This window comes from Quercus suber, unplaced genomic scaffold (assembly GCF_002906115.3).
Source record: "Quercus suber isolate HL8 unplaced genomic scaffold, Cork oak 2.0 scaffold_226, whole genome shotgun sequence".
Taxonomy (NCBI): Eukaryota; Viridiplantae; Streptophyta; class Magnoliopsida; order Fagales; family Fagaceae; genus Quercus; species Quercus suber.
The window spans coordinates 910,162-936,066 of NW_027069684.1; positions in this window are offsets into that span (position 1 = coordinate 910,162).

Here is a 25,905-nt window from a genome sequence, read left to right on the forward strand (position 1 = left end):
CGAAGCAGAGCCTCTTGCAAACATCCGAGATGTAGACGCGCAAAAGTTTGTGTGGAAAAGTATAGTTACTCGATTTGGAGTCCCATGTGCTCCCATCTTGGACAATGGCCTGCAGTTTGATAGCAAAGCATTCAGGAGCTATTGTAGCGAGCTGAGAATCATAAATAGGTACTCCACCTTAGCTTACCCCCAGGGTAATGGCCAGGCTGAAGCTGTCAACAAGGTCATTGTGAATGGCTTAAAAAAGAGATTAGATGACGCGAAGGGTAAATGGGTAGAAGAATTACCACATGTACTTTGGGCTTACAGAACCACTCCACGCAGGTCTACTGGAGAGACCCCCTTCTCAATGACGTACGGGGCTGAAGCCGTTATACCTTTGGAAACTGGATTCCCGACACTGAGAACTAGCTCGTTTAGTCCGGCGGGTAACGATGAGCTGCTAGAGAAGAGCTTGGATCTCATCGATAAAAGAAGGGAAAATGCAATGGTCCGATTAGCACATTACCAACAAAAGCTTAGACAGGGCTACGATGCCAACGTAAGGCTCAGGCCTCTGGAACCTGGCGATCTCGTACTAAGAAAAGTGGTTGGCACTGCAAAGAACCCAGCGTGGGGAAAGCTAGGGCCTAATTGGGAAGGACGATATCGTATTACTTCAGGAGCTGGCATTGGGGCATACTTCCTTGAAGACCTAGACAATCACGTGATACCACGCCCGTGGAATGTAAATAACATCAAAAGGTATTATTATTAATCAAACTCTTCTTTTAATCAGCATATCGATCTATTACGATTCCTTTAAGTGTTTAAATTTAAATCCATTCATGCCTGTAGTCCTCGGACCAAATGATTTGGGTTAGTTAACACTGTTACGATTCCTTTAAGTGTTTAAACTTAAACCCATTCATGCCCGTAGTCCTCGGACCAGATAATTTGGGTTAGTTAACACATGTTACGATTCCTTTAAGTGTTTAAACTTAAATCCATTCATGCCTGTAGTCCTCGGACCAGATGATTTGGGTTAGTTAACACATGTTACGATTCCTTTAAGTGTTTAAACTTAAGTCCATTCATGCCTGTAGTCTTCGGACCAGATGATTTGGGTTAGTTAACACTGTTACGATTCCTTTAAGTGTTTAAACTTAAATCCATTCATGCCTGTAGTCCTTGGACCAGATGATTTGGGTTAGTTAACACTATGTTACGATTCCTTTAAGTGTTTAAACTTAAATCCATTCATGTCTGTAGTCCTCAGACCAGATGATTTGGGTTAGTTAACACATGTTACGATTCCTTTAAGTGTTTAAACTTAAATTCATTCATGCCTATAGTCCTCGGACCAGATGATTTGGGTTAGTTAACACTATGTTATGATTCCTTTAAGTGTTTAAACTTAAATCCATTCATGCCTGTAATCCTCGGACCAGATGATATGGGATTAGTTAGCACTGTTACAATTGCATTGAATTTTTAAACTTAAGTCTTTTAAGTAAACACTTTATCACAGCTCTTATACATTCTGCCCATTTTCTAACACCAATCTTAGTCATGCGAGTTGTTAACATGATATCAGGATCACAATAAAGTTAAGGCACAGAGCTTTAATAGTAATAGTGAGTCATATTACACAGCAAAGCAAATGAATACAAAGGAAAAACTGCTTCATTAGTCAGGAAAATAGCTTACAAATCTCTTACAAAAAGAAAAACACAAAGAAAGGGGAGGCCCTATGTGTCTACTCTTGAGCTGAAGGAACCATAGGGTCAGCAACCTGGCCTGTCTGAACAGCAGCTCCTGGGGCTTGGCTCTGGGACTCAGCAGGAGTCTTCTCTTCGTCCAACCCTTGACCTTTGTCTTTGGCTGGTTCAACTGGCAGACCAGCCTCTCGGGGTGCATCAAGGGCGGATGGGGAAGCCACACTGACTAAGCTTTGCTCCGTAGACTCCAAAAGCTGGGGAGCAGGAGGAGAGTCAGTCTCTGGGAGCTCTCGGATGTCTGGATGGTAAAATATGCCCCCAGGTAGCATCAGGGGAGAGTCGGAAGGGACCCTAGCAACGTCCAGTTCCTTTTGCCAGGTTACGTCGCAGTACTCGCGAGCAACCAGAGCGAATTGCTCCATAAGCTGCTTTCCAGTCTCGTCCACTCCTAGCTGATATGCCGCTTTCCTCTCAGCTTCAACTGACTCCTTGGCCAGTTGAACTGCCTGCTCAGCTGCTCGGGCGCCCTCCCGGGCTTTCTGGAGTTCAGCCCTGAGACCCTTCACCAGTTGCCTTTCGGTCGCCAGGTTGGTCTCTGACGCGCGTAATTGTTTACGCTGCTCCTCGACCTAGGTCTCGGCGGTTTGAAGGTCGGCCTTATGGTTGTCCCTTTCCCGGGTCACGGCCTTAAATTGCTCAGATGTGCGAGCATAATCATCCTTCAGCATACCAAGAGCCTTCTCCGCCTCGGATTGGGACTGGGCTGCTACTTGGGCCTCGAGGGAAGGCTTTTTGTTCCATTCCTCAGCCACGTAGATCTGCTGAGTAATCTGCATGACCACATTTTCAGCACAAGATGAAGAAATGAAGCAATGCAAGTTAAAAATGGAACCTAAATTAAGAGAGCAAGTTAATTTACCATGGCCATGTCCCTCTTAAGGGATAAGAAGAGCTCCTGCTGGCTGAAGCGCCTAAAGGACTCCATATCATGAGGGAGGAGGAGTGGCAGCTGCAGGGCTTCAGCAACGTATCCCGCCCTTCCCCTATCATAGTTCCTGAGGGACGTATCCCAAAGAATGGGGGCGTCATCCAGCTCAAGCCTTGGGGACCATATGCGAGGCCCTGCCCCTCGGCGAACCTCGGCCGCAACGTTTTCGTCACGGTTCTCAGTGGAAGAGGCCCTCTTGCCTCGGTCCCTCGCCATCCTCTGCTGCTTGCTCACCTTGGGTGGCACCCCCACCTCCCTCTCTTCGGGCTCATGGGGCCTCTTCTTCTGAAGGTTCGGCATGGTTTTCAAGCCGTCTCCAGGAGCCGCGGGAGGCGCTGGAGGCAGGATCTCTGCTGGTTGGGAGGTCGCAGCGCCTTTTTGCTCGGCCTTTTTGCCTCTATTCTTCATCAAGAGTTTCAAATCCACCATGTCTTCGTCCGAAGAGTCATCGGGGAGGGTAGTTACCAGAAACGGGTGGACACTGGAATGCCTGTCACCTCCTTCCTCGGCGTCCGAGGCCTCTACTACTTGATTCGCCCCTGAAGCCTCCCCTCCGAAGTGGAACTTGCCTATTTGTTCTTCTAGCGAGGAGGTGGAGGAGCCAACCTTTTCACCCTCAACCTCTGGTCCGAGGGGAACTTGTTGTAGTGGCTGGACAAGAGGGGGTATAGCCCGGGGGTTTGGATGTGGTACTGGTGGGAGGTTGTGCGGTGCCAAAAAGCCCCTGAACGAAACGTCAATACGGTTAAGACGTTCGTCCCCCTGGACTATCGCGTTGCCGACCGGTTGGAGGTCTTTCCGCCTCGCTTTGTACCCTAGGATGAGGGGAGCCGATCGGAGTTGTCCGTCCTCGCTTACGAAGATCTCGGACCGCAGCAAATAGTTGAGCGCGGCAAAGTTAGTGAGGCTGAGCCGAGGAGATATATTTCTTCTATCTGTTACAAGTCACAGCAGAGCTTTGTTAGAAACCGAAAAGCAGCAATACAGGAAGAATAAAAAACCGTTAAAAAGCAAAGGTCCTGAGCCTATGGTTAGTGTGCCTAAGTCTAACGGGTCCCACCTGGCTCTCCTGCTCTGGTCGGACAGTGAGGACCGTCATACCACGCGCCCGAGATGATCACGTAGTCATCCTTCATCTCTTTATTGGATTTGGAGAGGCAGGAAATGAGCCTAACAATGTCGGACTGGGACTTCAAATAATATCCCGCCCCTTGCTGGCTGTGAAACTCATACATGTGCACCACGTCGTGCCAAGTGAGCCCCAATCCCAAGTGGCGGTTGAGGTCCTCAATGGCCCCTAAGATCCTAAACATGTTAGGCGCGCCCCTTCTAGGAAGGCGATGGTTTATAAGATAACTAGTGGTGATAGGGCCCATAGGAATCGTCATCCCCCCTTCTAGGAAGGCGATGAGAGGGATCACAACCTCCCCCGTTTCCCGATCAGTCAGTATTTTCTCCGGAGGGCAATACTTCACCCCCACGTTTGGAGGTATGCGGTATGTGGCCCTGAACTTCTCCAGCTGGGCGGAGCTGTCTACCAGATACTCTAGTTTACCCATCACTCAACGGAAAAACAGAGGCACAACGTAGCAGTGAGGAAATGGTAACCCAAACTGAAAAATAGACGGTCGAAGAGAAAACTGAAGGATTGAGATGGTAAAATCTTACAGGAACGGGGCTAGAGACTGATCTCTGAACTCGCAGAAGGATTCCTGAGGACTCTAGGAAGAAGCAAAATTGGCGATTGGAAGAGCTCTGAGCGTTTGTGTGCTTGTTCTTGTGGGATGATTTGAAAGTTGCAAAGTAAGGAGAAATGTCCACCTCTGGGATTTTATAAGAGGTCAAACGAAAGGGCAGAAGTTATTTTGCCAAAATCCCGAGGAAGAACCCCATCCGTTGGATCAATAGCCCACCGTTGGATGCAATGGACAAGGCGTCTCCTGGCGTAATTAATGCAGCGCTTCGGGAATCAGGAAAACAACGGCAGTAATGATGGAACGCACGCATCTATGCCTACACGCGTGCCAGGCCGGACTTTTGTCCGTTCCCAAGCTTCTACCCCGTAACAAGTCAAAATCCCATTTTGTCCCTTCGGATGCGAAGGAAAAATTAAGATTTTGAGGGGCTATTGTGGGGGGAAAAAGCCCAAAACTACTTAATGGGCCCGGAACCCCCTGTTAAGGACTATTGTATTTCCAAGGATTAACAAGTGGTTGGGGCGGCCCATCTAAAAGCAGGAAGCCCAGAAGCGGAAGGAGAGTGTCGTCCGAAGAGGTCACCATTGGTCCGAGGACGTCTTGCTCCTCGGCTATGATGAGCCTTGATCAAACGAACGTGTGGAAGGTCTGACTAATCTTCCCAACGATCCCAACGGCAATGATAGGTCCTAGGTGGATCCGGAAATGATTAGAACTAAAAAATATCTAAAGGAAAAGCTGCTACCATCGCATTTAATGCGCTGCAACAGCTTCTCTGGCCGCATTTATGTGGAGAAGACCCCTGAACAGTGCAACCTCAGCTACCGCCACTCACAAAGAACTAAAGTAGACACATGACGTGACACGTACTTGAGTAGATGCGTGGATGAAGAACAGGTGGACGATGGAGATGATAGGAAGGGATGCTATATAAAGAAGAAGGGTCCCTGATAATGTGGATGGGAGAAGAGAGAGAGAAAGAGAGAGAAAGGTCTTACTGTAGCTCTGAATGTTGTAATCACTGTTCATTTAATAAAACGCCTCTTCGGACATTCATTCATGGAGTTATCTAAGCTTCAGTTCATGTTATCATCACTGCACGTAACCTAGCCAACTGTTCTGTGCTTCATAACCAGCCTAGCTCTTTCGCCCACTCTCTACAAATTCATTATTCTGGGTTCGTTGGGCCTTTGACCCATATCTTTTGGGCTTGGGCAACAAAAACTGACCCTACAAACCTTATTTACAAACATATTATTATCTTTGAGACTGACTCGTTTAATAATTGAGCCTATAAACTTGAGTGTAAGTTTGACTAATTTACTAATAAATAACTTTTTTTCCAAACTGAGTTCAAGATGTTTAAAAACAACTCAGTTTATTTATAGTCATAGTTGTACGATTTGTTATCAACCCTAAAGACAACACCATTTGTACACTGCACCATATCAAAAGCAGAACGAAAGTAACACCATATATCTAATATCACGATATGGTATTTCATATATCTGCTCCATTAATTGCTTTATCACAGTACACAAGTGAGTGCCATTTTTTTTTTTGGGTATTTTGTAGAGTAGAATAGCTGAATGTGACCCATCTCCTTCTTCCTAATATCCATTGCTTTGACATTTCATTATCATGCGCCCTATGGCAGTGTATGATTAGATAACAAAATGCTGCTTCAATTCTTTTGCTTCACGAATATCCTTTCCTTTGTTTTTAAGCAGCACCTAATACCTATTCTTTGGAGCTTGTGAGTATTTAGTGACTATGTGACAAGGAATTTGCTTTTTCCCTTTTTCAATTAGGGATAATTTGGAAAGAAGACGTTAGCAAATACTGAGGATCCCTTGAAACATTAGTGTAAGAGGTGTGCTGTTCAGCAGTAAATCACCTGCAACCACCCATTTCTCTGAGTACCTACAACCACTCATTTATACCATTAATAACATGATTCGCTGTTTGAGTTTCATCATTTTGCATACTAAAATATTTTCATACAAATTCTTAAACTTTCTAAAATATCTCTATTTTTTAATTAAATAATTTTAAATTTAAAAACACAAACTGATTAAAAGAGTAATTGACTATTTTTTAAAAAGTTTCTAAGTTTTAGACTTTTAAACTTTTATCAAATTTCACATCGAGAAAGATCCTAAAAATTAGAACACTATTTTTATCTCATTTTCAAACATTATTTTACTAAATCCAAAATAAAAAAGCGCGTGAATAGATCTAAGATTAGTTTAGTATTTCAAGAAACATGTTATTCAAGTCAAGTATTAAAGACATGAAAATTGATCCAAGAAACAAGTGAAGAAAAGTTGTTCATTAAGTATTGACAGATATCTCGACAAATGCTTGTTATTGAGACTTAATGTGAAACTTGATAGATAACTCGACAGTAGCTCGATCTATCGAGACTTACAATTTTCAATTTTCCAAATTTGAATTCGGCCCAGGCTTGTGCAATTGTTTAGGATTTCTTTTCTCACAACTCTAGACATATATAAGACTTATTTTTAAGAGCCGTTACATACGGATACAGAGACCAAGAGACTTATTTTCACTGTGTGAAACTACTGCGTTTGTACGTCATAGGGTTTTGTAACCGAGTGCTTCTAGATCTTCATTGTTAATGAAGTGAAGAACTTTGTAGCCAACAACATCTGTTCAAGTTACTGGAGACTGGAGTTAGTCACATACTGGAATCCATGCAAAGGGTTAGTCACAAATTGGAGGTTTGTCATCAAGGGAAAGAAGACTATTACAAGATCAAGTCCAATTGGGTATTGGAGCAAATGTTTAGCGGTAGGTTGGTATTTCGGGATAGGCCAGGGTAGCTGGTAAGATTCCTTATACTTGTAACTGCTTGATTGTTGATTGGTTGCGTGTTGAACATGCAATTGAATTTTGCATTATATGTCCGGATGATCATTTACTAGATAAATGTTCATTGTAGTCATTCTTTAATGATTATTCATGTTTGATCAAGTTACGCTTCATAAATTATATCTTGTTTAATACCTTGATTGCATTTTACTTGTTCCTATATGTACCTTGTGTCAACTTGTCATGAGCTTAATGAAAGTTTTGTTTGTGTGGGAGTGTTTCAGAATACAGGTGTATACAGTGCAAGTACTTTGCAACTTCTAGAATTAGGTGTGAGTGAGTTTTGCCATTGTTCCCAAACTCATGTTTAAGTCTAGAGTCTGTTTTAGGGGTTTTGTCACGGAATATCCAAAGGGAGAGATTGTAAAGTTGTTATTTACAACTATTTTGTGTTGGCTTTAACTCTATGTCAAATTTGATTGTAATTCTATTCAATAATTTTTCCTTGTATTTATATGGGATTTTTATTGTAAGGGTTGTGTGTGAGAGAATGTGTGAAGACTCAAGCTTATATTGAAGATCAAGTGGATTTCATGAGAAGCTCGCGAGAAGCTAATCGGCAAAGTAGCCACGTGTTGAGCACATGACTGGAATGCAAAGAGTCATGACATCGTGGTTTTCGCGAATAAGGCCTTCTCGCGAAATACTTGCGAAATATTCTGTTTTGCTAATTTGTCATTTCTGCTCTACCAAGTCTTTACCCACACTATATATATATATATATATATATTACCCACATATTGGAAGGAGTGCTTTTCAAAGAGAAGACCCTAGCATACACACTTGAAAGTTAGAGATAGTTATACCCATAATCATCTACACAATCGCTTGTGGTTTTCCTTTACTCCTATCTCTCCATATCCACATCCTTGAGAGGTTGATAGCCTAAACACTTACCACACCCAATCTGAGTGTAAAGTGAGGTTTTGGTGTTGCTAGAAAGCTTTAGAAGAAGCCAATCGTTGGCGGATGCAATCAAGCCGAATTGCGTGATCCGAGAAACCTAGAGAAGACAAGGTTTCGTCAAACCAATTGGTAGCAAAAGTTTAGAAGGCTCAAGCACATGGAGTAGACTAGGCTTGGAGGGTCTTTTGTTATTCGTATACTCCAACTTATTCTCTAGTGGATCGATTTATTGCTTGGAGGGCTGCGAAGAGGTTTTTCGCCAAGTTCTTCGGTTTCCTCTCCGATAACACATCCCAGTGTTATCTTGTATTTGCATCCTTCTTCCCTACTCTTTTAACTTTTATTTATTGTTGATATTTGATGAATATGACTTAGAGTAGTTTTATCATTTGTTCGCACGCATTTACTTTTATTCCGCACTTAGTTTAAGTTAAAGTAAAAACAATCGAGCCGTAACTTTTAATTGGGGGTCTAAACAAGCTCTTGTGTATTCACACATATTTGAGCTTTCAGCAAATATCAACGAGTTCCTATCAGCTACTCAGCCTAGGCCCAACAATAAACTTAAAGACAAGCTTGAGTTGAATCTGATGGGCCGATCTCCTGGATGTCCCATTAATAACTCATGTCAAACAACTCAAATCGCGTTTATTGCCACATGTCAAGTTTTTTTTTTTTTTTTTTTTGAATGCTAAGAATTTTTAACACACACACAGGAAGAGGAGAAAAGGTTTTACAGAAATTGATAGTGGTATATATTCAAAATGGTCTAACTCTTGGATACACAGCATAGACTTTAAACCTCTTTAACTCACTTCTGATAAGAAAAAAAAAAGGATCTTTGTTTACACTTTGGGAGTTCATTGAAAAAAAAGGGAACGAAATGTAATGGATTTATCATGAAAGTATATAATGGGTCCGTTTGGATTGAACTTATTGTTGCTGAAACTGAAAACTGAAAACTGAAAATACTGTAACAAAATAATTTTTAAATGTGTAAATAGTACCGTGGGACCCATTTTTAATATTTTTTAGTGCGTGAACAGTGCCAAACAGTGCATGAACAGTGTTTTTGTCTCCTGTACAATAAAATCATGTGATTTTACTGTTCACTTTCTGGGAAAAAAAAAGAAAAAAAGAAAAAGAAAAATACAAAACGCAAAACGTGGACTCAGCAAACGCTGAGTCCAAACGCCCTCAATAAGTGCCTATAGTTTATAGTTTATAATAAGTATATAATGGATGAATCATGGAATGGATTTCTAGTGTGTTTAGAAGTTATATTTTATATAATAAGTGCCTATTTGGGATTGGATTATAAGTCAGCTTATTACTTCTTCTTTTTTATCTTATTTGTGAGTTCTAGGTAAGTGACAACCACTCATTTTAATTGAATGGCTTTGAAAAGTTATGTAACTTTAGGATCACCTATCACACGCACATTATGTTAAACATGGAAAAATTAATCAAGAAATATGCATTACTCGAGACAAATACTTGACATTTTCTCTCTAAAAAAAACACTTTACATTTTCTGCGAAAGAGATAATTGTTGTTTTGTAGTTAGGTGATATCGACATATTTTTCCATATTAGAGAATTTGTGTTCAAATTACCTCCCCATTTTATTGTTATAAGAAAGAAAAGAAAAGAAAAGAAAGTATAAATGTTTTATTATACTCATCCCATAAAATTGAATTTTTTTTCTTGGGCAAATTACAACTTACTCACTTGTAGTTTGGCCGAAATTTAAGTTGCCTACCTGTGGTTTGAAAGTTGGCACTTTACCCATCTGAAGTTTGATTGAAATTTAAGTTGTCTACCTGTAATTTGAAATCCAATGATGCAAGTGTTCCATTGAATTTTTTTGATTTTGTATTTGTATTTTTATTTGTATTTGTATTTTTATTTTTATTTTTATTTTTATTTTTATTTTTATGTTTTTGAAAGAGAGAGACATAAAAGTGGAGCAAAATTACATATTTAGCCATGTTTTTAACAGAGGTATGTTACGACTCTAACTGAGCTAAACTTCAGGTGAGTAAAGTGTTAAATTTTAAACCATAGATAGGTAATTTAAATTTTGGCCAAACCACAGGTGGTTTGAAATCCCATGATGCAAGTGATCCGCTGGATTCTTTTTGATCTTATATTTTTATGTTTTTTGTATTTTTAGAGGAGAGACATAAAAGTAGAGCTAACTAAGGTGTGTTACAGAACTCTAACTGAGCTAACCTCAATTGGGTAAACAAATTTTAATCCACAAGTAGGCAACTTAAATTTCAATCAAACCACAGGTGGGTAAGTTGTAATTTACCATTTTATTTTATTTTATGGTTATATAAGTTTTTTTCTTTTGTTTATTTTATTTTATTTTATTTTAAAGGGTTATATAAAAAGTTGATCGGTGCATTAAATGTCTAGAAAAAGTATTTAATGTTCCTTAACAAATTGTTAACAAAAACCTTATAATATCTTTAAAGATAGTTACAATATGCTACTAACCCGGTAGTTTGAACATTTTTCTCTCAGGACTCTCCAAGTATTTTGTGAAATAAAATGTGCCAATTTAGCTACAAGGCCCTTAACCAAAAAAAAAAAAAAAAAATCTTATTATTTGAAACACTACGATCAATTAAACAATTAAAATCAAATTATATACTATCATCGAAAGCGATATTGTGACTTTGGTTCCTCTTAAGGGCTATTGCTCCTTACAGAACCTCATTTGGATTTCACAAGCATTGGACATTCAACAGGAGATAGTAACTACAATCAAAACCAAGTATATCATTATTCATTGATATAATTTTTACATATTGTGAAACGTTTTAAATGAGGGGAATGATGGAGTGTCCTATATCACAGCAGATGCTACACCATATGTTCCGTGTGCATGGTTCGATTCCCATTCAAGAGCTTGACATTCTCTCTTATTGATAACGCAAGTTTCCGTGTGCAAGTTTCAATGATAAGTATATTTGTTACACAATTCAGTATATGGTACCGTTCTGTTTTTTTCCAAGTGAAAAGGAAGGCATTGAAAAGGAAAACACAATCCAAGTCTATTTTCAGTTGACTCTCTTGCATCTACTAACAAAAAAAGTGCCAAAAAGCAGTCGGTTTTGATAACATTTTCCATCGATTATGGTAAATTGTCCTCGACAATTGCATCCAACTTGCCCAAGTAAATTGCCAAAGCTGCCCCAATCCCACCAAAAAACGCAAAAGAGCTTGAACCGCTATTTTTCCGATTCTTCTGAATTGTCCGAGTCTGACAACCATGAGTTTTGCTAAAAAATTAGAGTGAATCTGACAACCGAGCGATAGTTTTATAATAATTTCACAGCAAATCTTTTGTGGCAAATTATTACTAGTGAATAAAAAAAAATGATTTTAGTAGTGAGCTCAAATTAGAATCAATAACAACTTGTTACTTAAAATTTGTGATGAAAATGTTATAGACGTAAGCACATAGCATTACTCAAAGAATTTGGGTTAAAAAATAATGATATGAAATTAACATAAACTATATGGTATTTATACTTTGCAGCATAAATTATTTAATGATTATCATCCTAATTGTAATAAATCTTATAGATAACACCTTATTTAACGTACAATCAGTGTACAAATCACCCAATCCCAATAATTATAGATATCTACACATACAATTATATATATATATATATAGAGAGAGAGAGAGAGAGAGAGAGAGAGAGAATTAAAATTTTCACTATCATGAATTATGGGTGTTTCCAGTTTCATGACTGAGGTGTAAGAGATTGTATGTCTCACTAATTAGTTAAGTATGGTGCGCGTTTAATACTGTAAATATACGAATGGGTATAATTTGGCTTTTTTCATAAAATTACGTTTCAAAAATTTATCATAAAAATACATTTATCAATTTTTTTATATATAAATACAATAATCTTTGCATCATGACCATTTAACTCTTGCTAAGTATGTTCAAGGGCCTTATAACTCAACTAGTTGACACATTTTGATGGTTTTTATTTTTATTTTTTTTAGTCTAAAAAAGAAGTTCATAATTTTTTTTAACATTTTAAAAAGGATAATTTCAGAATTACAAATTATTTTACAACATTTTTTTACAAACTACTAATGTAGTGAGTGGTTATTAGTAAGTAAAAACGTAATGTTAATGGTGAGAACAGATGAATATTAGTAAGAGTTGGTCACAAAAATAATTTATAAAATTGTTGTAAAATAATTTGTGTCTATACTCTATAGCATTTTGTTTGTTTTTTTTTTTTTTTTTTAAATAGTTAGATTTAAGTTTTATAATAAGATATAATAAAATAAGTATATTAAATGGGAATTATTGTGTAATATTAGTAAGAGTTGGTCACAAAAATAGTTTATAAAATTGTTGTTGTGTGCACCTAAAGAGGGGTGGATGGGCCAACCCTCACTTGGGCTCACAATCTATTTGTAATGTGAGTTTTGGATTTCCTACTTTAGGTAGTTCCTTATATAGAGACTCAGTAAAACTGCCTTACCCTTTGGATAAACTTACTCCCTCTCTTTCTATTATCACTTCTCTAGCCTAATACACTCTTGCTCTCACTTTCTTCCCCTAATTTCTTTGTGAACCTTTCAACCAACCCTTTCCCTTCCTTAGCTTCTCATATTTATAGCCCAAAATTGGTGGAAGAATCATGATTACTTTTATGGCTAGTGGGAGATGAGGTCCAATGTTGTCATCGCTAAGTGGGTGTTTAGTTGGGAGTGGGGTGTGGTGAGGATGGCATTGGAACTAGTTCCCACTTTAGGGGGGTGATGCTCGGCAGCAATACTTCTAAAGACGACACTGGGCATCCAGGATATGGCCTTTCTGAGCAGTCACACGTGGGAAACGAGATTTACTGGGCAACTTCCGAGCCATGAACCAACGAGCATATACTACAATGACCTGCTTAGCGGGTTCTAGGCCGAACATGATGACATAAGGTCCATGTCCATGACCCTAGTGGGCCTTAAGCCCAGTTTCTAACAGGGGCGTTAGGACTATGGGCCACACTGTAGAGTTGGGGTTCAAGGCCCAAAACGACCTTGGGGGTCCAGGGCCGTACAGTTGTAAAATAATTTGTGTCTATACTTTATAGCATTTTGTTTTTTTTTGTTTTTTTTTTTTAAATAGTTAGATTTAAGTTTTATTATAAGATATAATTAAATAAGTATATTAAATGGGAATTATTGTGTTACATAGTTTTTTTAGGAAGTGATTTAATAGTTTTATAATATTTTATTCCCACTGTTCCAATGTTTGATAGACATCATCACATGAGTAGGCCTTATTTGTCCTACTCTGTTAGGCTATCTTTTACCCAGTTGCGAATGTTAAAGCTATGTATTTAACAATTTGATTTTTACGTTAGTTTATTTTTGTTAATATTTATAATTTTTATTACATTTTTTTAGTAATATTCATGAGTCATATTATACGATTTTAGTTACTTTTTAATTTTATCTATAGTACTTTTAATAATAAAAAATTTTCAATTTCAGCTAAATAAAATGTTTCACTCTTAGTCTCGGAAAATGCGTTTACTTCCATGCCAATGGAAACAAAACGTTAGACGGAAGTTTAATTCAATCTTACGGACGTACACGTACTGTACGTGAATAGTACATGTATTTACTAACTAGTCTTAGAGTCAAGAAGATTGATTTCCAATTAATGACCTGTTTGGTAAGAGATTTTTAGTAACGTTGTTTGTATTTTTTGGAAATACATGTAAGTGAAAAAAACGTGTAAAAATATATGTGTAATGTTGTTTAAACAACAATAACAAACAGACTCTAATGGTTTTCCATATGGTCAACGGCAGAGACAGAACCATGCTTTGGCTTGGGGGGGGGGGGGGGGGGGGCAATGGCCCCCCCTAAAATTTGAGAAAAAAAAAAGTATATATATAGGTACTAATTTAGCATTTTTGTTCAATAAAATTACACTTAGGCTCCCTTAAAAATAGCAAGCTCCAAAAAAATAAGCCCAATAACAAAATCACCAATAGTAAAGTTACAAAAATAATTAAGCCCAATCTACCAATTTTACCAAAATAAAAAAAGCCCAACCCTTTAAAATTTTTAAAACAAAAATAATCTATAAATTTAAAGTTTCAATCCTTCCATCAAATTCCCAAAGGAAAAATAAAATAAATATCCCTTACTGAGAGAGAGTGAGAGATACTGAACTAAAAAGAAAGGCAAAGAGGCTGGTAGTGTCGTTACAACACAACACAATAGCAAATTAAGCATACAAATACGTGCATAATTGATGTTTTAAAGGACACTTGAGAGAGAGAGAGAGAGAGAGAGAGAGAGAGAGAGAGAGAGAGAGAGAGAGGGTTTACAGTGGATGAAAAAAAAAATGAAGAAGATGAAACGAAGATAGAGAAACAAGCTGAAGAAGGAGAGGGGAGAAATAAAAATGATTAATTGTGTGGATATTGGATATGGTAAAGGTAGAGAAAAGAAAAAGAAAAAGAAAGATCTAGAAGATAAGGAACGGGTGGAGGAGAATAAATCAGATGAAAACAAAAACAAAAAACCTGGCTTGTAGATGGGTCAATGGGTGGGAAAACTAAAGTAAATTAGTCCATAATTACTGAAAGATAATATAGTTTTAGTTCAAGTATAATATATTTTTATATTACCATATATTAGGTTAATATATTGATATTATATAATGTGCAATAAATATATATATATATATATATTAAAGTAGCGGTAATTCCAAAATAGCATATTGGTATCAACTGGTACAGAAATATTTTGTTTCTTTAGTCAAATTGACTGCCTTGATTTATTAATACTAATTGGAGTTTCATAATATTCAATCAAAAAAAAAAAAAGTTTGGAGTTTCATAATAATTTCTTTTTATACTTCAGCCCTCCTTAACTCAGAGCCCTAGCTACGTCCCCGTCCAACGGGAAGCTTCTTCGAAGAGATCTTGATGATCGGCTCAAGTATTAGTGGCGCTAATGGCTCCCAGGCAAAGAACAGAAGCTTACTTTTTGCCTTTCTCTCTTGAGGATATACATTGACTCTGCAGGTTATTAATTTTAATATAGATGATGAATTGAATGAATGGAGTGGAAGTGTGGGACACTAATGTATGGTTAAGCATGACACACGCAAAAAACATGCCACCAATCACCATGGTACATACGATCGATGACGGTTGATATGTCCGAAAAAACGTTTAAGCGGTAGGGAGACAATCCAAACAAATGTGCAAAACATGGTGCATGAGTCATGGATGAGGGGTGTCAAATGGGTGGGTTTGGGATGGGCATAATTGGGTTGGGTATATAAAACTCATTTATCCATTAAAACCTATTTAACTAAATTGTTTCTAACCCAAACACAACCCAACCCAATTATTATAGGTAAACCCCAACCCATCCAATTACCCAATTATCAAAATTACCAAAATGTCCCTCAAGTGTAAATGACCAAAGTACTCTAAAATCTTCAAAAGTGACCAAAATACCCCAAAACCTCAAAATAACCATGAAACCTACAAAATTACCAAAATACCCCTCAAACCAAACTAAATGACCAAAATACCCCAAAACTTGAAAATTACCAAAATACCCCTAAAACCCAAAAAATGACCAAAATACTCCCAAAACCTTAAAATTACCAAAATACCCTCCAATACTCAAAAAATGACCAAAATACTTCTGAAACATAAAAAATGACCAAAATACCCCCGAAACCCAAAAATGACCAAAATACCCCTGAAACCTAAAAATTACCAAAATAATCTCGAAACCTACAAAATGACCAAAATACCCCTAGAACCCAAAAAATGACCAAAATACCCATGAAACCTAAAAATTACCAAAATACCCCCAAAACCCAAAAACTTACCAAAATACACCCGAAACATGAAAATGACCAAAATAACCCAGAAACCCAAAAAATGACCAAAATACCCCAAAAACCTAAAAATGACCAAAATACCCCTGGAACCCAAAAAAATGACCAAAATACCCCCGAAACATAAAAAATGACCAAAATACCCCTGAATCCCAAAAAATAACCAAAATACCACCGAAACCTAAAAATGATCAAAATACCGCCTAAACCCAAAAAATGTCCAAAATACCTCCAAAACCTAAAAAATTACTAAAATACCTCTGAAACCTAAAAAATGGCCAAAATAACCTCAAAGCCTAAAAATTGACCAAAATAATCCTGAAAACTAAAAATGACCAAAATATTCCCGAAACCTCAAAAATGGCCAAATAACCACGAAGTCTAAAAATTGACCAAAATAACCTAGAAACCTAAAAATAACCAAAATAGCCCCTAAACCTAAAAATGACCAAAATACCCCCTAAGCCCAAAAAATGTCCAAAAAACCTCCGAAACCTAAAAAATTACTCAAATACCTCTGAAACCTAAAAAATGGCCAAAATAACCTCGAAACCTAAAAATTCACCAAATTACCCTAAAAACTAAAAATGACCAAAATACTCCCAAAACTTAAAAAATGGCCAAAATAACCACAAAGTCTAAAAATTGACCAAAATAACCTAGAAACTTAAAAATGACCAAAATAGCCCATAAACCTAAAAATGACCAAAATACCCTATAAACCTAAAAAATAAAATCGATATACCTTCGAAACCATAAAAATTAACTGAAATACCCCTTGAAACCTAAAAAAATGACCAAAATACCCCTAAAACCTAAATACAACCAAAATAACCCCTAAACCTTAAAATGACCAAAATATCCTCGAAACCTAAAAAATGACCAAAATTCCCCGAAACCTATAAAATGACAAAAAAAAAGCCCCTTAAATCTGTAAGTTGATAAAAATACACCCTAAACCTAAAAAATTATCAAAATCCCCCGTAAAACTAAAAAATGACCAAAATACTCCCTAGACATAAAAAATGACCAAAATACCCATAAACCTAAAAAATGACTAAGATACCCCAAACCCCTATTTTGGTAATTTTAGAAGCTTCGAGTGTATTTTGTTCATCTTATAGGATTAGTTGTATGTTGGACATTTAGATATTTTGAGGGGTATTTTGGTCGTTTTATAGGTTTAGAGGTATTTTGGTCGTTTTAGACGTTTCAGGGTATTTTTGGAAATTTTAGAGGTTTCACGTTGTTTGTGGCCATTTTAGCGGTTTTAGATTTATTTGGGTCATTTCAAAGGTTTAGGAGTGTTTTCGTCACTTTAGAGGTTTGAGGGTATTTTGGTCAATTTTTAGATTTAAGGGGGTATTTTGGTCACTTTTTAGGTTTAGGTGGTATTTTAGTCATTTTTAGGTTTCGGGGTTATTTTTGTCAATTTTTAGACTTCGGGGTTATTTTGGTCATTTTTATGTTCCATGGTTATTTTGGTCATTTTTAGGTTTCTAGGTTATTTTGATCAATTTTTAGGCTTTGGGGTTATTTTGGCTATTTTTTAGATTTCGAGGGTATTTTAATCATTTTTAAGGTTTTGAGGATATTTTGGTCGTTTTTTAGGTTTTAGGGTTATTTTGGTTATTTTTTAGGTTTTGGAGGTATTTTGGTAATTTTTAGGTTTCTGGGGTATTTTGGTCATTTTCAGGTTTCGGTGGTATTTTGATAATTTTTTGGGTTTTAGGGGTATTTTGGTCATTTTTTGGGTTTCAAGGATATTTTGGTCATTTTTAGGTTTTTGGGGGTATTTTGGTCATTTTTTTGGGTTTCGGGAGTATTTTGGTCATTTTTTGGATTTCAGGGATATTTTGGTCATTTTTAGGTTTCAAGGGTATTTTGGTCATTTTTTGGGTTTTAGGGGTATTTTGGTCATTTTTTGGTTTCGGGGTATTTTGGTCATTTTTTAGGTTTAGGTGTTATTTTGGTCATTTTTTAGGTTGAGGGGGTATTTTGGTAATTTTAGTAGTTTTGGGGTTGGGTAATTGGGTACTCAATTAAAACCCAATAAACATTAGTGTTAATTTGATTTAATTGAGTTAATACCCATTTAACCCAACTAATAATTGGGTGGGTTAGGTCTATTTTAAGTGGGTGAGTTTGGGTGGGCAAATGAGTTTGGGTTGATTTTGCCACCTCATGTAATATACATGGGGCGGCGTTTGTTGCACACACGTGTGCCCTCATACATAAGTTTGCAAAAACGTATGACACGATTTTAAGTTGGAAACTGTCTTCAACTCACTTTTTTTTGTTCTTTTTTTTTCTTTCTTTTTTTCAGTTGTTGCGTACTTGTATGTCCGTGCCATTGACATGCAATAAAATTTTTCCATATAAATATATACCCTTCATTAAGCAAAAAATTATCCACACGTATGACTTTTCTAGAATTTATACCCTAAAATCTAAATTGTATTACATTTTTTTTATTATAAATGATAGAGTATTGTTATCTAATAATTATATGAACATTGAAAATTATGTATAGTATATGAGATGCATTGTATATGATTTAATATGAGAATGAAATTATGAAATTCACATATAGAAAATCTAAAATTGCAGTTCCATGTAAACTCATAAATCTTGGTTTGTAGTTGGTGATAAAATTGAGCATTTCATGTTATAAAAGCATAACATGTCAATTATGATTATCTATCCTGATCATGGAAGTGGAGACTTCCGATTAACATGGTGGTGTATTTGGAATACATTGAACTAGATTGTTGTGAATTGTTATTCTACAAACTACTATCACTTACAAAAAGAACTCTTGACTACTAAACACATTAACTCTCAATCCTATTGTGGACTTAACATAGAACAGACAGCATATGTCTTTCTGGAGCAACAGAGGCGCTAGAAGTCATAACACAAGATCAAAAGAGGGTGCCAGTAAAGGCCATCAGGGTGATAGTGTCAAAATTGCATGAAATTTGGCAGGTTGAAGGGACATGACATTTTGATCTAGACTCATGATAACATGGGTGTCACCTAAATTTAGGTAAATTCCTTCGTTAAAGCCCCAAAAACAGTATTTTTGCTATTTATAATAATAATCCCTCCGTCCCAAATTGTTTGGCCTAGTTAGAAAAACCCAATTATTTAGGGAAACATCATTAACTACCTTATCTATTTGAAAAAATTTAAAAATTTCTTATATTACCTGTAGGGATAGAGATCCAAATTTGCGTATTAGGCCTTGGGCCTTATCTGGGAACGTGGGCATATCCAAGGAGGGGAAAAGTAGTCAAGAGAGGGAACACCAGTTTATAAGCACATACGGAAAGAACGGAGAGGATAGTCCGAGGACGAACTCCCCTTCGGGTATGATAAACACAGATCAAGTTCGTATTGCAACAATCTAGGTAATCTTCCAAGATATTTTCATGATAAGAATGAGCCTCATACATGTACAGGAACAATAAAAACTCAAAAATATCTAAAGAAAAGCTACTACCACCGCATTAAATGCATTACAATTACTTTTCTGGCCGCATTTATGTAGAGAAGACCCATGAACAATGCAGTCTTAGCTACCACACCTCACAGAAAGTCAGAAAGGGTGTTTAATGGGACAGGCACTCAAGTGAAGGCTTAGATGATTAACAAGTGTAGGATCAAGATGATTAAAAGGAAATACTATATATTATGAGGGATATCCCACGCCAATGAAAGAAAAAAAAAAAAGAAAAAAAAAAAAAGAAAAAGGGGGAAGCATTCAGTTCTATTGATTGAGATCATAATCTACCTTCTCGAATGATAATTTCATTCAGTTTTACTTGCTTGTTCATCTTTTGAATCCGTATTAGCCGTTGTCAAATTCATAAAAGGGCTAGTTCTTTCACACATTCTCTACAAATTTATTGTACTGGGCTCATTGGGCCTATATCCCATATCTTTTAGGCTTAAGCTGCAAATCATGACCCTACATTACCCTTAAACAAATTTACCAAATAATTATTTTAAAACTCTTTTTTATATATAATTTGAATAAAGATGACATGTATAGTGGATTTCAAAATTTAGGGTTTTAATTTTTTTTAAATTAAAAAAATTCTCCCATAAATAAATTAATAGTGTTTGACTTTTCAAACAGAACATAATTTTGGGAATCTCAAAATGGAATACAGGTCAAACAATTTAGTCTGGAGGGAGTATTTGTTTTTTCCTTAAAAAAATTTAGTTTAAAAGTCAGAATAAGATCTCGTCTATTTTGGGACGCATTTTAAAGACAGTATTTTCAATTTCAGCAATTATCAAAATTTTGTTATTTTTGACAAAAATCACTATTTTGCCACCTAATTATGTGATTAGTGTAGATTAGGGTTTCTAGGCATTTTTATCGCCGGCCTAGGGTTTCTTTTACTATTTAAACATATTGTAGCCTTCAAGACAATTCAATTTTTCAGATTTATAAAATACAGATTTTGTCTACATTTCTCTAGTGGATTCCAAAACCCTATCACCTTGAGGATTTAAGGGACCTCTCATGGATTCAAGGTTTTCATTCAAAAACTAACGTGTTTAGTTTCTTTTTCCATTTAGAAAGTAACGGGTTTGTTTTCTTGTAGCTTCCATGACATTAGGACTCAAATGTGAAATGTATGTTACTTTGATGTATGCAGGAGTGATCTTGTATGGCCAATATTTTGGTATGTTAGACAATCACATGTAGCGTTGTGAGAACATTATTCCTCAAGATAGAATCCATAATTTTAATAAGAGATAAGAAACATCCTCTTGAGACAAATTTAATGATAATTAATTATTCAAAATACCATTCTTGATTATTTTAGTAAGGAGTTACTTCAATTTATATTCTTTGGAATTAGATTCCAAGAAATAAGAATAATCTAGAAATTAAGTGTCCGTTTGGCATGATTAGTTTTGCCAACTTATTTTACTATTCAGCTTATTTTTTGTACTATCTATGAGTTTCACTACACTTTTTGGTACTATTTATAAGTTTCATTATATTATTTCAGTTAACTTTTATCTTTATCTATAGTATTTTTAGCAAAATAAGCGGATTCCAAACAGACCCTAAGTGTACGTTTGGCATGGATTATTCTTGCCAACTTATTTTACTATTTAGCTTATTTTTGTCAACTTATTTTACTATTTAGCTTATTTTTGCTACTACTCATGGGCTCACTGCACCTTTTCGTACTATTCATGGGTTTCACTATACTATTTTAGTTAATTTTTACCTTTATCTACAGTACTTTCAGCAAAAAAAATTTCAGTTTCAACAAATTAAGCAGATCCCAAACGAACACTAAATTGGAGACTCAAGGACTTAAGATATAGTGTTAATAAAGTGACAATAATCCATTTGCACCATCGAGGTTAAGTGTTCGCTGTAACACCAACCTATCTCTATGAGTAAAGTTCATTAAAATTTGAAATTTTGTGTAATTTATTTTTGGTTGTGGAGAAATGGCAGGAAAGGAAGAAAAAGTGACATAGTTTAAAGGGCAAAATAGTAATTGCATTTTTCACATTTTTTGTCCCCTTTTCTCTCCAATTTGGGGGATTGAAATTTGTATCTCATGTGGAAAATCACCCATTCCATATTCCTTCCCCTTCATTTTCTTTCATCAACCAAACAGTAGAAAACTCGTATTTTTCCCCAACTTTCCTTCCCTCTTTTTTATTCCTCCTCCTTTTCAACCCAACTAAATTAACATAGAGTGAGGGTATATATGCATAGTATATTGCCACGTGATAGTTACACTTTATTTGTTTTTATGAAAAATTTTATGTGAAGACTGTTTTTTACCTTTTCTTTTGTAATAGGTGAAAAAAAAAATTATCTCTTGATTTTTCTTATTTAACGTAGCATGAGATAGAGTTATTTTCTACTACCTTATTTAGCATGCTGCTAATTAAACAAAAAAAGTTAAAAAATAACTTTTCAACTCACTTTAAAGTAGTTACCGAATATTAAAAAATGAGATAACTTTTTAGAAAATAAAATGCCATTCTAACAGAGAAGTATTTCTAATTGATTTTCTATTCTTTCTTTATAGAGAAGTGTTTCTAACTAATATTAAAGTTAAAGCAAATAAAGAGGATTTTTTTTTCCTCTTCAAACATCAAAAGAATCCAGGGTCCCAGATCTCCACGTAGTTATAGTGTCCGTTTGGATTGAACTTATTGTTGCTGAAACTGAAAACGGAAAACTGAAAACACTGTAGCAAAATAATTTTTAAATGTGTAAATAGTACCGTGAGACCCATTTTTAATATTTTTTATTACGTAAACAGTGCTAAACAGTGCATGAACAGTATTTTTTCTCTGCACAGTAAAATCATGTGATTTTACTGTTCACTTGCTGGGAAGAAAAAAAAAAAAAAAACGCAAAACGTGGACTCAGCTTTCAGTTGAATCCAAACATCCTCATACTGTAACTATACCACTGAGAAGAAATTTTTGTCTATATATAGTGACGGGACTGACGAACTCATTTACTGAAGACGACGACCATGAGTCCAACGAAGACATCCTTGAACGAGCAAATTAATACCCACTGACAGGACTGACGAACTCATTCGCCAAGACGACCTCAACAATACAGATGAGGGCATACTTGGACGAACAAAACCAATGCCCACGTCACTGACGAGGGTAAAGCCATCCATTCAATACAGCCACTTAATACATAGGGCAGTTACAGATCCAGCTGTGTGAGCCGTTGGAGCACATTGAAACCACATTATGAGGCACGAAACGTTACTAAGAAGAGCATTAAAACCACCTTAATTGCCCCAACGGCTAGGAGCTGTAACCGCATATATAAAGCCTCCACATTGCCAAGTGCAAGGTACATACACACATAAACACTAAGAGATCTCTTTCATTCTGTCCAATTACATTGTTTATTCTCAAGAGAGCTTCTTATACTGACTTTGGCATCGGAGGCATTGTGGCGGGCACCACGTCGGTGACCACCTTTGAGAGTACGTTCATACAGGCTGAGGATTGCTTCCATCTGACCAACTTGACTGACGAGCTTACGCTTCATCAGTATAACTCTACTGATGAACTTATTCTACTGACGAACTTGTTCTACTGACGAACTTACGCTTCATCAGTTTGGACAAACTTACTCTACTGACGAACTTACGCTTCATCATATAGAGTGCTGCAATCTTGGATTCCTCACTACGAAGTTTTGTGTAGCTCCTCTACGACTAGATATAAAAAAATTTGACCATTAACCTGTCTTTAGTTTTAGGGATTATTTGAGATTCAGTTGGTTTTAAATTGAAAGAGAGAGATGGATGTCGTGCAAGTACTTCACATGAACAAGGGAGAAGACGAAACTAGCTATGCTAATTGCTAAGAACTCAAAAGTTTAGGTTCAGCTAATCGGCTTCCTATGTCTGAATCATTACATATTAAGTATGAATTTGATCTTCAAGTAAATTTTATCTTCCAAAACATGAAAAACAAATAGCAAAACCTTTATCATTCAATTAAAAAAGCACGCATGTTGGAAATATCATGCCCACGTTTTTCATTTCACAATTCACATATTTTAGCTATTTATTGTTTGTTTAGATGCAGTTTTTTGCTTAAAACTTATTACTATTAGAATACAATTAGAAAATTCGTTCAATTTACACAGTTAATAATATACTTCTCACGTACAGTGAGTCTTTTTCTCTACATGGGAGTCTTCTTCTCACTTGTTTGGTGAGACGTAGTGCTCTTTGGTCTTGTCTGTGATAGTTTGTTTTTTTAATCTCTTTTAGTCTTACGTTTTTCAACTATGGATTCGGATTTTGTTCAAAAGTTACAAAATATTAAGTTGACGGAAGATGAAGGAGAAGTTATTATGGTTGGTTCTGCGCATAGGGATAGGATGTTGGAAGAATGCTCTCTTAGTCTTTTGGGGAGATTTCTCACGACTAAGTCTTTCAACCAACGTGCTGCCATGGCTTTATTGCGATCTGTGTGGAAGTTGGGTTCTGATGTTCGTATTGTTGATGTCGGAGATGGTGTTTTTCAATTTAAATTCACCATGGAGAGCCAGTTGAAGTGGGTGTTAGCAAATGGTCCATGGAGTTTTGAAGACCATCCTTTGGTGTTGTGCAAGTGGGAGCGGGGCATGACAACGCATTCTGTTCGTTTCAATTCAATACCAATGTGGGTACAAGTGTAGGGGCTTCCTTTTGATCTATTGTCTGAGGAGGTTGGTAGAGATATTGGTAATGGTTTGGGAAAGGTAGTGGAGGTTGATTTGAAAGTTTTTTTCATCAGACCAAGCCCGTTTTCTACGAGTAAGGGTTGAATTGCCATTGGAGAAACCGTTACGAAGAGGGGGTGTTATTGCAAGTCCAGAAGGTGATAAAGTTTGTATTGGTTTTAAATACGAAAGATTGGTGGGACTATGCTTCAGGTGTGGTCGGATTGGTCATGAGGCTAGAGAGTGTTTTTTTCAAGTTGATCACCAACAAGAACTCCTTTACGGCGAATGGTTAAAGGCCGGTATTCGTAAAAACTTTGCTACTGCTAATACTGGTGGCAGTTTGGTGCGAAGAGTGGATGATACGCATGTGGGTCCAACCGTGGCAAAATATCATTGCAATTTGAGAGGGAGAACGTAAGCATGGAAACTGATTCTGTGGGAGTAGTTATAGGGCGAAAGCATGTTCAAGTTGACCATGGTGTTCTTGGTGGGCCATCCAAGGGTGGTGCTGTGATTGGAACGGTTGAGAAGGCTGAAACAGTTGCATTGGGTGAGAAACGTAATCCTGACTTTGAGGCTATAATTTCGAAACTTGATAAGGATATCCATTCAGAACCTATTATTTCGAATATAGGTTCAGTCCGTGTAGAACAATAGGAGGACAAAAGAGACTTTTATTCGGGCTTGGTTGAAGTAGAGGTGATGGACGCTGACTTATCTCTTAATAAACAAGTTCCAATTGAGAAAGATGTGGAGCCATGCACTTCTTTGTGTCTCCAGGAGGTTGCATGTAAATTCAATGTTGGCAAAGGCATGGGCCAAGAGTGTAGTGATCCGATTGTTGGTAGGCCCAAATGGAGTGCATCTAAAACAAAAGGTGCCTTTCACAATGTACAAGGCCCATCTTTAAACAATCCAGGTGGAGGTACTTTTCAAAAGCCCACTTCAAAGGAGCAAAATTTAATTCATGCGGCTGGAATTGGGCTCAAGAAAGGGACTTGGAAGAGGGCTCAAGTTAAGCCACGGTTTGATATAGAATTGCCACTTAATACTTTGCTGGGTCCAAAGAGGAGTAACAAGGATATCTCATGTGTGACAGAGAAGGCAGATGGAGCAAAAAAGAAAACCAAGGTGAGTAACAGTGAAGTTTTACATGTTTTTTCTGGGGTAGATCAGAGTACATCGGCGGAGGTTGCTACGTAACCCCGCCGAAAATTATGAGTCTATTGAGTTGGAACTGCCGAGGGCTTGGGAACCGTCGGACAGTTCGTGCCTTGGTGAAGGTAATCAATAAACAAGATCCCAATATTGTCTTTTTAATGGAGACAAAATCTGGTTTGGATTGGATGCTAAAAGTTCGTGATTGGTGTAAATATAAAAATGGTTTTATTATGCCTAGTAGGGGAAGTAGTGGTGGTTTAGCTTTATTTTGGAAGAAAGAGATTAGGCTTGATATTCTGACTTACTCACACTCACATATTGATGCATGGGTAGATGGGGATGATGGTATTTGTTGGTGGCATCTTACTGGTTTTTATGGTGAACCTGATACTTCTA